This window comes from Bos mutus, chromosome 14 (assembly GCF_027580195.1).
Source record: "Bos mutus isolate GX-2022 chromosome 14, NWIPB_WYAK_1.1, whole genome shotgun sequence".
Classification (NCBI taxonomy): Eukaryota; Metazoa; Chordata; class Mammalia; order Artiodactyla; family Bovidae; genus Bos; species Bos mutus.
Genome location: NC_091630.1, coordinates 18425214 through 18441621, shown reverse-complemented (window position 1 = coordinate 18441621; position 16408 = coordinate 18425214). Strand labels below are relative to the sequence as shown.

Sequence of the window (16408 nt, the reverse complement as noted above, 5' to 3'; positions counted from 1 at the left end):
GATAAGGGTGACTAATGAGATTTAATTATGTTCAACTTCTTTAGTACAATTTACCAACTTTTCTCATTTTTGCTATCACTTATTTATTTTTTATCTTTTATCTTGAGAATGTGTCACATTTTTCTGGTACTTCATATATCACATAATACTGGATTGTAACCTGGACAGTTTAAATGTTATGTTACAGAAACTCCAATTTTTTTTTTTAAATATATTCCTAAAAGGTGGGCTTTCCTGGTAGCTCAGCTGGTAAAGAATCCACCTGTAAAGCAGGAGACCCTGGTTCAATTCCTGGGTGGGGAAGATCCCCTGGAGAAGGGATAGGCTACCCACTGCAATATTCTTGGGCTTCCCTGATGACTCAGGCAATAAAGAATCCACCTGCAATGCGGGAGACCTGGATTCGATCCTTGGGTTGGGAAGATCCCCTGGAGGAGGGCATGGCAACCCACTCCATTATTCTTGCCTGGAGAATCCCCATGGACAAAGGAGCCTGGTGGGTCATGTACATGGGGTCACAAGGAGTTGGACACAACCGAGCGACCAAGCACAGCACAGCACAAAAGGTATTGAATTGTTTGCTTTAGTGGCCAATTAACTTGTTTAAAGTCAAATTGCAAACAGTATAATGCCTGTGTTGAGTGCCATTTATATCTCAGTTCAGATTTTAATAACTCATTCACATATGTGCGTGGTTGACAACTCAGAGGGGTTTGGGACAAGTTTCTACATGACTGGGTTTCCCTCTTTTGGTGGTCTCCTATCCTGCCTCCTCTTCATTCTCCTGTGTTCTTAGTTTTTTCCCCTGGTACATTTTTGCTATCATTTATGACCACAGCTTTTCACAGATTAACACATTTTAACTGACTATAGTCATCATTTTCTTTTGATACTCCAATTGATGGAGTTAGTTAGTCATGAGTGTCCCTTTAAATTGGCTTCTGTGTTCTTCCATGCAATACCATTATTACTGACCAATAAAATGTTTCAAGGCTCACCTGTGCCTTCCCAGGCCCAGGCTTGAATCAGTCAGTTTTCTTAAGCATGTTGTTTTCTTTAAGTGTAAAATAGCATCAGACCCCAACTTTCAGAAATTAGGAGTGCATAGCATCAGTCTCATGATGGTGGAAAAATACTGTTCCTTGACCATTTAATTGAACAGAGCTGGAAAAGATATGTTTTATTAAATGGCATTCAGATCAGATCAGATCAGATCAGTCACTCAGTTGTGTCCGACTCTTTGTGACCCCATGAATCGCAGCCCGCCAGGCCTCCCTGTCCATTACCAACTCCCGGGGTTAACTGAGACTCATGTCCATTGAGTCAGTTATGCCATCCAGCCATCTCATCCTCTGTCGTCCCCTTCTCCTCTTGCCCCAAATCCCTCTCAGCATCAGAGTCTTTTCCAATGAGTCAACTCTTCCCATGAGGTGGCCAAAGTACTGGAGTTTCAGCTTTAGCATCATTCCTTCCAAAGAAATCCCAGGGCCGATCTCCTTTAGAATGGACTGGTTGGATCTCCTTGTAGTCCAAGGGACTCTCAAGAGTCTTCTCCAACAACACAGTTCAAAAGCATCAATTCTTTGGCTCTCAGCCTTCTTCACAGTCCAACTCTCACATCCATACATGACCACAGGAAAAACCATAGCCTTGACTAGATGAACCTTTGTTGGCAAAGTAACGCCTCTGCTTTTGAATATGCTATCTAGGTTGGTCATAACTTTCCTTCCAAGGAGTAAGCGTCTTTTAATTTCATGGCTGCAGTCACCATCTGCAGTGATTTTGGATCCCCCCAAAATAAAGTCTGACACTGTTTCCACTGTTTCCCCATCTATTTCCCATGAAGTGATGGGACCGGATGCCATGATCTTCATTTTCTGAATGTTGAGCTTTAAGCCCACTTTTTCACTCTCCACTTTCACTTTCATCAAGAGGCTTTTTAGTTCCTCTTCACTTTCTGCCATAAGGGTGGTGTCATCTGCATATCTGAGGTTATTGATATTTCTCCTGGCAATCTTGATTCCAGCTTGTGTTTCTTCCAGTCCAGCGTTTCTCATGATGTACTCTGCATAGAAGTTAAATAAACAGGGTGACAATATACAGCCTTGACGTACTACTTTTCCCATTTGGAACCAGTCTGTTGTTTCATGTCCAGTTCTAACTCTTGCTTCCTGACCTGCATACAAATTTCTCAAGAGGCAGATCAGGTGGTCTGGTATTTCCATCTCTTTCAAAATTTTCCACAGTTGATTGTGATCCACACAGTCAAAGCCTTTGGCATAGTCAAAGAAATAGATGTTTTTCTGGAACTCTCTTGCTTTTTCCATGATCCAGTGGATGTTTGCAATTTGATCTCTGGTTCCTCTTTCTTTTCTAAAACCAGCTTGAACATCAGGAAGTTCACAGTTCACATATTGCTGAAGCCTGGCTTGGAGAATTTTGAGCATTACTTTACTAGCATATGAGATGAGTGCAATTGTGCGGTAGTTTGAGCATTCTTTGGCATTGCCTTTCTTTGGGATTGGAATGAAAACTGACCTTTTCCAGTACTGTGGCCACTGCTGAGTTTTCCAAATTTGCTGGCATATTGAGTGCAGCACTTTCACAGCATCGTCTTTCAGGATTTGAAATAGCTCAACTGGAATTCTATCACCTCCACTAGCTTTGTTCGTAGTGATGCTTTCTAAGGCCCACTTGACTTCACATTCCAGGATGTCTGGCTCTAGGTCAGTGATCACACCATTGTGATTATCTGGATCATGAAGATCTTTTTCGTACAGTTCTTCTGTGTATTCTTGCCACCTCTTCTTAATATCTTCTGCTTCTGTTAGGTCCATACCATTTCTGTCCTTTATCGAGCCCATCTTTGCATGAAATGTTCCTTTGGTATCTCTGATTTTCTTGAAGAGATCCCTAGTCTTTCCCATTCTGTTGTTTTCCCTTATTTCTTTGCATTGATCGCTGAAGAAGGCTTTCTTATCTCTTCTTGCTATTCTTTGGAACTCTGCATTCAGATGCTTATATCTTTCCTTTTCTCCTTTGCTTTTCACTTCTCTTCTTTTCACAGCTATTTGTAAGGCCTCCCCAGACAGCCATTTTGCTTTTTTGCATTTCTTTTTCTTGGGGATTGTCTTGGTCCCTGTTTCCTGTACAATGTTACGAACCTCATTCCATAGTTCATCAGACACTCTATCTATCAGATCTAGGCCCTTAAATCTATTTCTCACTTCCACTGTATAATCATAAGGGATTTGATTTAGGTCATACCTGAATGGTTTAGTGGTTAGTTTATATTAATGTTTCTAACTTAGCCTCACATTGAAGTATGCCTACCTCCATTTTTTAATTCTTCATCCAAATTATATTTCTTTAATAATTCAGTGAAACATTATCACTCTAAGTAAAAATATTGGCTTCCTAACAAAGTTACTATAATCACTAATTCTTTTATCACTAATAATCACTAATTTTCTTTATTTCTTTTAAGCATAAAACAGTAATACAAAGAGTGAAACTACTACATAACATTTGAATTTTCTTTGCTTTTCTCTTTGAATACATCTCACTAAGGATGTCAACACCAATTGTTTTGCCACTCAGTAAGTCTTCATTTTGCATTTTTATATTATACTCACCAGTGTAGGGTCTGGTTCTTTCCTTTTGGTCCATCTGACTGCTTCAGTAGGCAGATGACTGACACTTCTGAGTTCTTGGATGAAGTGACTTTCAGCTTCTCACTTTTTCCTCTTGAGAAATTAGGATTTTTTTTCTCTTAATATATATTTCATTATAGTTCACTTACAATGCTTCAGATGCACAGCAAGATGATTGAGTTATATATATGCACATATGTTATTTTTTTGCCAACAAAGGTCTGTCTAGTCAAGGCAATGGTTTTTCATGTGGTCGTGTATGCATGTGAGAGTTGGATTGTGAAGAAGGCTGAGCTCCGAAGAGTTGATGCTTTTGAACTGTTGTGTTGGAGAAGACTCTTGAGAGTCCCTTGGACTGCAAGGAGATCCAACCAGTCCATTCTGAAGGAGATCAGTCCTGGGATTTCTTTGGAAGGAATGATGCTAAAGCTGAAACTCCAGTACTTTGGCCACCTCATGTGAAGACTTGACTCATTGGAAAAGACTCTGATGCTGGGAGGGATTGGGGGCAGGAGGAGAAGGGGATGACAGAGAATGAGATGGCTGGATGGCATCACTGACTCGATGGACATGAGTCTCAGTGAACTCTGGGAGTTGGTGATGGACAGGGAGGCCTGGCGTGCTGCAATTCATGGGGTCGCAAAGAGTCGGACACGACTGAGCGACTGAACTGAACTAAACTGATATGTTATTACAAGATATTTACTATAGCTCCCTGTGCTATACAGTAAACCTTTGTTGCTTGATGCAGATCTATTTTTTAATTATAAACCTAGCATTCTATTCATATGAAGTCAAACAAGTGGAATCAAAATATAATAAAATTTTTAGTTAGGCAAAAATACGTAAGTTTTCTAAAATATATATATTACATGTATGACTTCCCTGGTGGCTCAGACGGTAAAGCGTCTGTCTATAATACAGGAGACCTAGGTTCGATCCCTGGGTGGGGAAGATCTCCTGGAGAAGGAAATGGCACCCCACTCCAATATTCTTGTCTGGAAAATCCCAAGGATGGAGGAGGCTGGTAGGCTACAGTCAATGGGGTCGAAAAAGTCGGACACAACTGAGTGACTTCTCAAGGCTTGATAAAGCCTTGAGAATATCAGAAAAAAGAAGAGATGGAGAAATTAGAAAACATAAACTAAATGAAATGAGAGCACTGAATATGAAATACAAAAAGTGAAACAAACCTGATAAAAATAAAAGATCATCATATACCCCACTGTTTTTAAACATGGCTGTTCATTAGAGACCTATCTGGAGCTCTGGAGGAAAAAAAAGCAATACCTGGGCTTTGGTATTTTTCAAAAAATTCAAGATAATTCTGATATGCATCTGGGCTTTAAAAAGTGATTACAGGTTTTCCTATTAAATCATAGTTTTGGTGATATCAGATCAGATCAGATCAGTCGCTCAGTCGTGTCTGACTCTTTATGACCCCGTGAATCACAGCACGCCAGGCCTCCCTGTCCATCACCATCTCCCGGAGTTCACCCAGACTCACGTCCATCGAGTCAGTGATGCCATCCAGCCATCTCATCCTCTGTCATCCCCTTCTCCTCTTGCCCCCAATCCCTCCCAGCATCAGAGTCTTTTCCAATGAGTCAACTCTTGGCATGAGGTGGCCAAAGTACTGGAGTTTCAGCTTTAGCATCAGTCCTTCCAAAGAAATCCCAGGGCTGATCTCCTTCAGAATGAACTGGTTGGATCTCCTTGCAGTCCAAGGGACTCTCAAGAGTCTTCTCAAACACCATAGTTCAAAAGCATCAACTCTTCGGCGCTCAGCCTTCTTCACAGTCCAACTCTCACATCCATACATGACCACAGGAAAAACCATAGCCTTGACTAGATGAATCTTTGTTGGCAAATGTCTCTGCTTTTGAATACGCTATCTAGGTTGGTCATAACTTTCCTTCCAAGGAGTAAGCGTCTTTTAATTTCATGGCTGCAGTCACCATCTGCAGTGATTTTGGATCCCCCCAAAATAAAATCTGACACTGTTTCCACTGTTTCCCCATCTATTTCCCATGAAGTGATGGGACTGGATGCCATGATCTTCGTTTTCTGAATGTTGAGCTTTAAGCCCACTTTTTCACTCTCCACTTTCACTTTCATCAAGAGGCTTTTGAGTTCCTCTTCACTTTCTGCCATAAGGGTGGTGTCATCTGCATATCTGAGGTTATTGTTATTTCTCCCGGCAATCTTGATTCCAGCTTGTGTTTCTTCCAGTCCAGCGTTTCTCATGATGTACTCTGCATAGAAGTTAAATAAACAGGGTGACAATATACAGCCTTGACATACTCCTTTTCCTATTTGGAACCAGTCTGTTGTTCCATGTCCAGTTCTAACTCTTGCTTCCTGACCTGCATACAAATTTCTCAAGAGGCAGGTCAGATGGTCTGGTATTTCCATCTCTTTCAGAATTTTCCACAGTTGATTGTGATCCACACAGTCAAAGGCTTTGGCATAGTCAATAAAGCAGAAATAGATGTTTTTCTGGAACTCTCTTGCTTTTTCCATGATCCAGCAGATGTTTGCAATTTGATTTCTGGTTCCTCTGCCTTTTCTAAAACCAGCTTGAACATCAGGAAGTTCACGGTTCACATATTGCTGAAGCCTAGCTTGGAGAATTTTGAGCATTACTTTACTAGCGTGTGAGATGAGTGCAGTTGTGCGGTAGTTTGAGCATTCTTTGGCATTCCCTTTCTTTGGGATTGGAATGAAAACTGACCTTTTCCAGTCCTGTGGCCACTGATATAGAGTTCTATTATATTTCTTTGACCAACCATATACAATGGTGTTAAGTGAATAACAGGTACATAATCACAATATGAAAGATGTTTATCAGTTTTCACAATCAATAGCCAGACAAAAAATAAAAGATAATTGCAATTGCAAACCATAATGGGAACATGATTAACTTAACAATATAAAATAATTACATACAATTTCGGGGGATCAAGCAGAGTGCAGTGGTAAGTGGAAGAGCATGCATGCTCATGTTTTCATCCTCCCAGCCAGTCTATGTCTTTTGGTTGCTGCATTTAATCCATTTACATTTAAGATATATATGATCCTATTACTGTTTTCTTAATTGTTTTGAGTTTATTTTCTGTAAAACTTTTCCTTCTTTTGTGTTTCCTGCCTAGAGAAATTCCTTTAGCATTTGTTGTAAAGCTGGTTTCATGGTGCTGAATTCTCTTAACTTTTGCTTGTCTGGAAAGCTTTTGATTTCTCCACCAAATTTGAATGAGAGTCTTACTGGGTAAAGTATTCTTGGTTGTAGGTTCTTCTCTTTCATCACTTTAAATGTATCATGCCACTTCCTTCTGGCTTGTAGTTTCCCTTGAGAAATCAGCCTGATGGGACTTCCCTTGTATATTTTTTGTCATTTTTTTCCCCTACTGCTTTTAATATTTTATTTTTACCTTTAATTCTTGTCAGTGTGATTACTATGTGTCTCAGTGTGTTCCTCCTTGGGTTTATCCTGCCTGGGACTCTCTGTGCTTCCTGGACTTGATTGACTATTTTCTTTCCCATGTTAAGGAAGTTTTCAGTTATTATCCCTTCAAATATTTTCACAGGTCCTTACTCTCTCTCTTCTCCTGGATCCTTATAATATGAATATTGGTGTCTTTAATATTGTCCCAGAGGTCTCTTAGGCTGTCCTCATATCTTTTCATTCTTTTTTCTATACTCTGTTCTGTGGCAGTGATTTCCACCATCTGTCCTCCAGGTTATTTATCCATTCTTCTGCTTCAGTTATTCTGCTATTGTTTCCTTCTAGTGTATTATTCATCACTGTTTGTTTGTCCTTTAATTCTTGTAGGTATTTGGTAAACATTTCTTGCATCTTCGGACTTCCCTGGTGGCTCAGACAGTAAAGCGTCTTGCTTACAATGCGGGAGACCTGGGTTCAATCCCTGGGTCAGGAAGATCCTCTGGAGAAGGAAATGGCAACCCACTCCAGTACTCTTGCCTGGGAAATCCCATGGACAGAGGAGCGTGGTGGGCTACAGTCCACGGGGTTGCTCGTTGGACACGAGTGAGCGACTTCACTTACTACACTCACTCTTGCATCTTCACCATTGTTTTCCCAAGATCCTGGATCATCTTCACTATCATTAGTCTGAATTCTTTCTCTGGAAGGCTACCTATCTCCATTTTATTCAGTTGTTTTTCTCGGATTTTATCCTGTCCCTTCTGTGATTGTGGTTTTCATTCTGTCTGCCCTCTGATGGATGAGGATAAGAGGCTTGTGCAACCTTTCTGATGGGAGGGACTAACTGTGGGGAAAACTGGGTCTTACTCTGGTGGGCAAGACCATGCTCAGTAAATCTTTAATCCAATTTTCTGCTGATTGGTGAGGCTGTTTTACTTCCCTGTGGTTTGACTTGAGGCCAAACTATAGTAGGGGTAATGGCAACCTCCTCCAAAAGGACTTATGCCAGCTGTGCCTCCCAGGACAGCTGCTTTCAGTGCCCCTGACCCCGCACTGACCCTGAAGCAGGGCATTGTTGACCCATGCCTCTACCAAAGACACCCAAACACTCACAGGCAAGTCTGGCTCCGTCTCTAACTCCTTTCTCCTGGGCCCTGGTGTGCACAACGTTTTGTTTATGCCCTCAAATAGTCTGTTTCCCCAGTCCTGTGGAAGTTCTGTAATTGCAAAATTCAGACTTGAATTAAAGAAAGTAGGGAAAATCACTAGGCCATTCAGATATGACCTAAATCAAATCCCTTATGGTTATACAGTGGAAGTGACAAAGAGGTTCAAGGGATTAGATCTGATACACAGAGGGCCTGAAGAACTATGGACAGAGGTTTGGAACATTGTACAGGAGGCAGTGATCAAAACCATACCTAAGAAAAAGAAATGCAGCAAGGCAAATGGTTGTCTGAGGAGGCCTTTAAAATAGCTGAGAAAAGAAGATAAGCGAAAGGCAAAGGAGAAAAGGAAAGATATATCCATCTGAATGCAGAGTCCAAAGTATAGCAAATAGAGATAAGCCTTCTTAAGTAAACAATGCAAAGAAATAGAGGAACAGGATAAAATGGGAAATAAACCTATTTACCTCAGAATGGGACTTGAAACCACCTGGCTGGGACTGGAACCCAGGCAAACCCACGCTACCTGGTTTCAGGACCTAATGAAGCTCAGGTTCTTGATGTCTCATTGCAGAAAGAATTCAGTGAGAGACAAAGTAATAGGAAAATCTAAAGAAATGAATTTATTTAGATTCAGAGAGAAGCACACTCTACATACAGAGTGTGAGCCATGTAGCATGGCTAATTTTTATGGTTTGGGTAATATCATATGTTAATGAGTGGGAGAATTATTCCAACTATTTTGGGGGAAGGATGAAGATTTCCAGGAATTGGGCCACTTCCTACTCCTTGGTCTTTTGACAGTGCCTTGGAACTGTCATGGTTCCTCTGAGTGTGTCATTTAGCTTGTTGATTGAAGATTAAGGTCTAGTTAAAGCCATCTTCCAGGGCTTCCCTGGTGGCTCAGAGGTTAAAGTGTCTGCCTCCAATGCAGGAGACCTGGGTTCGATCCCTGGATTGGAAAGATCCCCTGGAGAAGGAAATGGTAACCCACTCCAGTATTCTTGCCTGGAGAATCCCATGGAAAGAGGAGCCTAGCGGGCTACAGTCCATGGGGTTGCAAAGAGTCGGACACAACTGAGCGACTTCACTTCACTTCATGTTAAAGCCATCTTGGACCCATTTGATTCTAATCTGTTTATGTTGTATCCCTGGGCTATGTCATTCTTTCAAAAGTTGTGCCCTGCCCCTTTCCCTCCTGTTACAGACAGACTAGCAGTCTCTTCAGGAAAATTAGAGATACCAAAGGAACATTCACCCAAAGATGGGCACAATAAAGAACAGAAATGGTGTGGACCTAACAGAGCCAGAAGATATTAAGAAGAGGTGGCAAGAGTACACAGAAGAACTGTACAGAAAAGGTCTTAATGACTTGGATAACCACAGTGGTGTGATCACTCACCTAGAGCCAGACATCCTGGAGTGTGAAGTCAAGTGGGCCTTAGGAAGCATTACTATAAACAAAGCTAGTGGAGGTGATGGAATTCCAGCTGAGTTATTTCAAATCCTGAAAGATGATGCTGTTAGAGTGCTGCACTCAATATGCCAGAAAATTTGAAAACCTCAGCAGTCCTGGCCACAGGACTGGAAAAGGTCAGTTTTCATTCCAATCCCAAAGAAGGGCAACGGCAAAGAATGTTCAAACTACTGCACAATTGTACTCATTTCTCATACTAGCAAGGTAATGCTCAAATTCCTTCAAGCTAGGCTTTAAAAGTATGTGAACAGAAAACTTCAAGATATACAAGCTGGATTTAGAAAAGGCAGAAGAACCAGAGATCCAACTGCCAACATCTGTTGGGTCCTAGAAAAAGCAAGGGAATTCCAGAAAAAAAACATCTATTTCTGCTTCATTGACTATGCTAAAGCCTTTGACTATGTGGATCATAATAAACTGTAGAAAATTCTTAAAGAGGTGGGAATACCAGACCAATTTACCTGCCTTCTGAGAAATCTGTATGCTGGTCAAGAAGCTACAGTTAAAACCAGACATGGAAAAATGGACTGGTTCCAAATTGGGAAAGGAGTATGTCAAGGCTGTATATTGTCACCCTGCTTATTTAACTTGTACGTAGAGTACATCATGAGAAACGCTGAGGTGGATGAAGCACAAACTGGAATCAAGATTGCCGGGAGAAATATCAATAACCTCAGATATGCAGATGACACCACCCTTCTGGTAGAAAGCAAAGAGGAACTAGAGAGCCTCTTGATGAAAGTGAAAGAGGAGAGTGAAAAAGCAGGCTTAAAACTCAACATTCAAAAAGTTAAGATCATGGCATCCAGTCTCATCACTTCATGGCAAATAGATGGGGAAAAAATGCAAACAGTGAAAGACTTTATTTTCTTGGGCTCCAAAATCACTGTGGATGGTGAATGAAGCCATGAAATTAAAAGATGCTTGCTCCTTGGAAGAAAAGCTATGACAAACCTAGACAGTGTATTAAAAAGCAGAGACATCACTTTGCTGACAAAGGTCTGTGTAGTCAAAGCTATGGTTTTTCCAGTAGTCATGTACAGATGTGATAGTTGAACCATAAAGAAGGCTAAGCACCAAAGAATTGATGCTTTCGAACTGTGGTGCTGGAGAAGACTCTTGAGAGTCCCTTGGACAGCAAGGAGATCCAACCGTAAACCTTAAAGGAAATAAACCCTGAAAATTTATTGGAAGGACTGATGCCAAAGCCAAATCTCCAATACTTTGGCCACCTGATGCAAAGAGCTGACTCACTGGAGAAGACCCTGATACTGGGAAAGATTGCAGGCAGGAGGAGAAGGGGGTGACAGAGGATAAGATGGTTGGATGGCATCATCAACTCAGTGGACATGAGTTTGAGCAAACTGCAAGAGATTGTGAAGGACAGGGAGGCCTGGCATGCTGCGGTCTGTGGATTCGCAGAATCAGACATGACTGAGCAATGAACAACAGCAATCTTGTCTCTTCATCTGGGACATAACTTTCTGCTTTTTTTATCGTGATTAACTTTCTGTAATATGGTTTTTTAGTGGTGTGGGACTGTGCTTCTTGCTTCTTCAGTCTGGTCTCTGATGGATGAGGCTTGTGTAAGTTTCCTGATGGGAGGGACTGCCATGGGAAAAACTGGCTCTTGCTCTGGTGGGCAGGGCCTTACTCAGTAAAACTTGAATCCAATTATTTGCTGATGGGTGGGGTTGTGCTCCCTCCCAGTTGGTTGTTTGGCCTAAGGCAACCCAGCCCCTGGGTCTAGGGACAGTGTTTTAAAATTATTAGTGAAAAGGAAATGATATGCTTGGGTAAATCTGAAGTAAGTCTAACCGGGTAAAAGTAGGTTTACAATCCAAATTATATAGATATAGTTTTCCAAGCCAGAGACATAACTGGACAGGTACTTACATAACTTTGTCACTACAACATACACGTGAGGACATAGGCAGCTATCCATCACTTAGTGTAAACATATTTTTTTTGCTTAACCTATGAAGGAACTCAAAGAATGCTATCTATAAGGAAGTTGTTCATACCTGTTGTTTTCCTAGAAGAAGAAACAAAATAAACCAATGAACCACAGTTACAGGAGCTGTCTAATCATTAATGATACAGAACTGGAACTGATTATCTTCATTTAATCTGACAGGTAGGTCACCAGTGACTCAGGAGAGCAGCTGCAGTGCTCCGTCAGGGCCTGGCCCAGTGGACGTGGCACCAGCACTGAATGTGTTGCTAGTGGGCTGGCTCTGTGCTGACCTTCCCTGGGCCTCGCTTTGTTTCTCCCTTGAGCTGTGTGTTGAGTAAAGGAGCTTGCTAAATCGTGGCTGTTATTAAATTAGGAAAAGTCAGCCTGATTGCTTCTCTCATGTCCCTGGCCCCAAATGCCCAAAGCTGAGTTCAGTGTACCTGCTTGTGTACCCAGAATGCCCTGTGCTCACCTACTCCTACACCACTCACTGTGCTGCCTTGCAATTGGTAGCAATCATGTCTGTCGCCCCACTCGACTATATTACCTTCACGAAATATTTTACCATTAAAGAGTCTCCAGAAAATCTGCCTTTTCAGTTGGGAGATGCTACATTCCCACTCTATTCATAGCAAGTGTGTTAGTCACTATGTTGTGTCCAACTCTTTGCAACCCTGTGGACTGTAGCCTGCCAGGCTGATCTGCTCATGGGATTCTCCAGGCAAGAATACTGGAGTGGGTTGCCATTTCCTTCTCCAGGCGATCTTCCCAGTTCAGAGATCAAACCTGGATCTCCCACATTACAGATAGCAGATTCTTTACCATCTGAGCCACCAGGGAAGCAGTTCATAGCAAAGAGGCTTCTTACTGTTAAACTCTTGAGAGTCCCTTGGACTGCAAGGAGATCCAACCAGTCCATTTTAAAAGAGATCAGTCCTGGGTGTTCATTGGAAGGACTGATGCTGAACCTGAAACTCCAATACTTTGGCCATCTCGTGCGAAGAGTTGACTCGTTGGAAAAGACCCTGATGCTGAGAGGGATTGGGGGCAGGAGGAGAAGGGGAAGACAGAGGATGAGATGGCTGGATGGCATCACTGACTTGATGGATGTGAGTCTGGGTGAACTCCGGGAGTTGGTGACTGACAGGGAGGCCTGGCGTGCTGTGATTCATGGGGTCACAGAGAGTCGGACATGACTGAGCAACTGAACTGAACTGAACTGAGAGAGCAATAGTTTGAAAATTATTTATAAATCACTAAGGAAGTTCAGTGGGGTTTCCCTGGTGGCTCAGGGGTGAAGAATTCGCCTGCAAAGGCAGGACAGGTGGGTTTGATCTCTGAATCAGGAAGATCCTCTGAGAAAGAAATGGCAACCCACTCCAGTATTCTTGCCTGGGAAATCCCATGGACAGAGGAACCTGATGGGCTACAGTCCATGGGGTCGCAGAGTTGGACACGACTTAGAAACAACAACAAGGAAGTTCAATAGTCAAGTTTTCTAGAGAACTTTTCAATCTATGCACTAAGCTTAAATAAATGTCTACACCAGAGTTGAATTAAATGATGTTAATGTCATTTTACATTATTTAAGGTAGAGAGTCTCTTCCCCGTTTCTGTATCTACTGTGTTTCAAGGTTCTTAACATATCACTCAGTAAATATATGTTCAATGAATTAAGACATATGTAAATGTAGATCCAGTATAGTTCTCCTTTAGTCATTCACCAGAAACCTCAGTTTGAAAGTGACTTCAATCTATCTTTTTTAAAGAGCCCATGCATATTTGAGATATGTTGCCTAACAGCTACAAAACGATCAGTTTCTATAGAGTTGGTAAGCTTTATGCAGAGCCTTAAACAAGCATACACCGTAGGCCTAAATGAATATTTGGTTTGTAGTAAACAAAGGGATGAATTCTATAATTCAGTGTCCTTTATATAAAGATACATAATAATGATTTTTTAAGAGAGTCCCTTGGACACCAAGGAGATCAAACCAGTCAATCCTAAGGAAATCAACCCTGAATATTCATTGGAAGGACTGGACTGGTGCTGAAGCTGAAGCTCCAATACTTTGGCCATGATGCAAAGAGCTGACTCATTGGAAAAGACCCTAATGCTGGGAAAGATTGGGGACAGAAGGAGAAGGGGGTGACAGAGGATGAGATGGTTAGATGGCATCACCAACTCAACGGACATGAGTTTGAGCAAACTTCAGGAGATAGTGAAGGACAGGGAAGTCATGGGGTTGCAAAGAGTCAGACACAAGTTAGCAGCTGAACAACAACAAGATTTATTACAGGAAAAAAGTTTGTATTCCTGAAAAAAACTTGTGTGCTTCTTTTCATTAGGCAGTAAGAACTTGTTTTCTTTGACTTCACTTCCTGGAAGAGCAAAGTGAGGCCATTCCAAGAATATCTTAATTGGTCTCCCTTTGTTTCTCCTCTTTCAAACCAATACTTCTACACTGTCACCAGAATTACTGATAATCCACAGATCACAGGACTAGATCCCATGCCCCAGTTTATTTTCCTAGGAATAAAGCCCCAATCTAATTTCCAATATTTAAGCCCTAATCTATTCTTCTCTTTATGCCCCTCTCTTTCACTCTTTCGCTTGCCTTTACTGCAATTTGTGTGCCATGTTTCAACCATAAGATTTTCTCATACCCTCAGCACGTCTTGCTTATTCGACCTCCATGACGTTCCTGATGTTATTTCCTCCACCTTACAATGCTCTTTCCTCTTTTTATTCCAAGTATTAGTTCCCTTAATTCCCAGATCAAAGATTTTATCCTTTGATCTTGCACTACCTGTGTTTGAATCAAGGTTATTTGACTTCTTTAAGCCTTGGTTTCCTCATTGGCAATACTGTTGTTTCATATCTGATAGAGTTGTTGTGACGAGGCTTGTGAGTACTCAACAAATATTAGCTCTTAGAATTAATAAAATTTCTTCTATTTACCTGAAATATATTTTTGTCATTCTCTATAGCTTAATTTATGTACTTAGATTATTTGTGCCATGGTCCTAGAATAGAATCCATTTCAAAGTTCTCTTGATCCCCTCCTCACATAATCCACAACCTAGATAACTGACTTTAGTTTTGCTGTTGTTATTCATCTGACATTTAACACTGTCTTAATGTAGCCATTGTAATTTTCTGTTCTCCAGATTGGCTTAGGACAGTGATGGTCGTTTCTTTTGTGTGTCTGTATGTATACGTCTCTGTGTAATATTTCTGCCATGGATTTGAATTTAGAATCTGCCAAATTGATATGTGCTTGTATTTGCAAAACTAGGAACTGTTCAATCAATGGTAGCATTGTGCATTATATAATTTAAGCTTACATATCATACCCTATTCAGGTCTCACAATAATCCTATTAGATAGGTGGTGGTATGCCTGTTGTTATCATTATACCAAACAATGATACTGATTTAACTAACACAGATGGCTATGCCATCAGAAGAGCATTTTGTAAGAGACCTAAGTATGCTGAAATTTCTCTAAGTTTCTTATTCTCTTTCGCAATAAAGCCATTAATTATCCTTTTCTCCCAAGATTGTTTCTCTGCTTATGAGTCGATGTTTACGACTCTAAGTGGGTCTTTGTTTCAAGATCTGTATCTTTGTACTTAGCAGCCATTTACTCAGAACTAATGTCATGTTATGTCATCTGACACACAATGTCAGAACCACTTTCAAACTCTTGTATAAATCCCTTTGTTCTTTTGATATGAGGAAAATATGTAATGTATATGGAAGGAAACATAAAATCTGAATGGGAAATCTTACAGGAAATATTTCTGATCATGAGCATGACAGATTACAAATTTGAGTAGGTACTATATTCCTCACCAACGCAGCAGACCAATGAAGCAGTAGTTAATATTGTTAAACACTGTATAGCTTGGGTCTTATTGTGGACATTGTTTAGTATTTTTCTGTTTCAAGGAACATATATCATTTCTGTTTGTATGGAAAGTATATCCTTTCAGTTGGGAGGGGCTATTATATTCCTTTCTTATTCAGCTCAAATATATCTCTCAGTATTATCCAAAGATCTTATGAGGCCAGTCAACTTTAGTTTGTCATACACTACTTGAAATAAATTATTTTGGATATATTCCAAATATATCCTAGATATAGCCTGAAAATTATTTATAAATCTCTAGAAAGTCAAGGCTATGGTTTTTCCAGTGGTCATGTATGGATGTGAGAGTTGGACTGTGAAGAAAGCTGAGCGCTGAAGAATTGATGCTTTTGAACTGTGGTTTTGGAGAAGACTCTTGAGAGTCCCTTGAACTGCAAGGAGATCCAACTAGTCCATTCTAAAGGAGATCAGTCCTGGGTGTTCATTGGAAAGACTGATGCTGAAGCTGAAACTCTTAATACTTTGGCTACCTCATGTGAAGAGTTGACTCATTGGAAAAGACCCTGATGCTGGGAGGGATTGAGGACAGGAGGAGAAGGGGATGACAGAGGATGAGATGGCTGGATGGCATCACTGACTCAATGGACGTGAGTTTGAGTGAACTCCAGGAGTTGGTGATGGACAGGGAGGCCTGGCGTGCTGCGATTCATGGGGTCACAAAGAGTCGGACATGACTGAACAACTGAACTGAACTGAATGAGGTTCAAACAAACAAGTTCTCTGGAGAATTTTACATTTTATTTCCTAAGATTAAAAACAGATTAATTGAATGATGT

At 41.0% G+C, this 16408-nt stretch overlaps 1 non-coding gene across 1 annotated transcript; it reads left to right on the top strand.

The window, feature by feature from the left end:
- Positions 1–4535: 4535 nt before the first annotated feature.
- Positions 4536–4607, top strand: TRNAY-AUA (transfer RNA tyrosine (anticodon AUA)). The gene has a single exon. It is a non-coding gene; the product is annotated as a tRNA-Tyr (tRNA).
- Positions 4608–16408: the final 11801 nt, after the last annotated feature.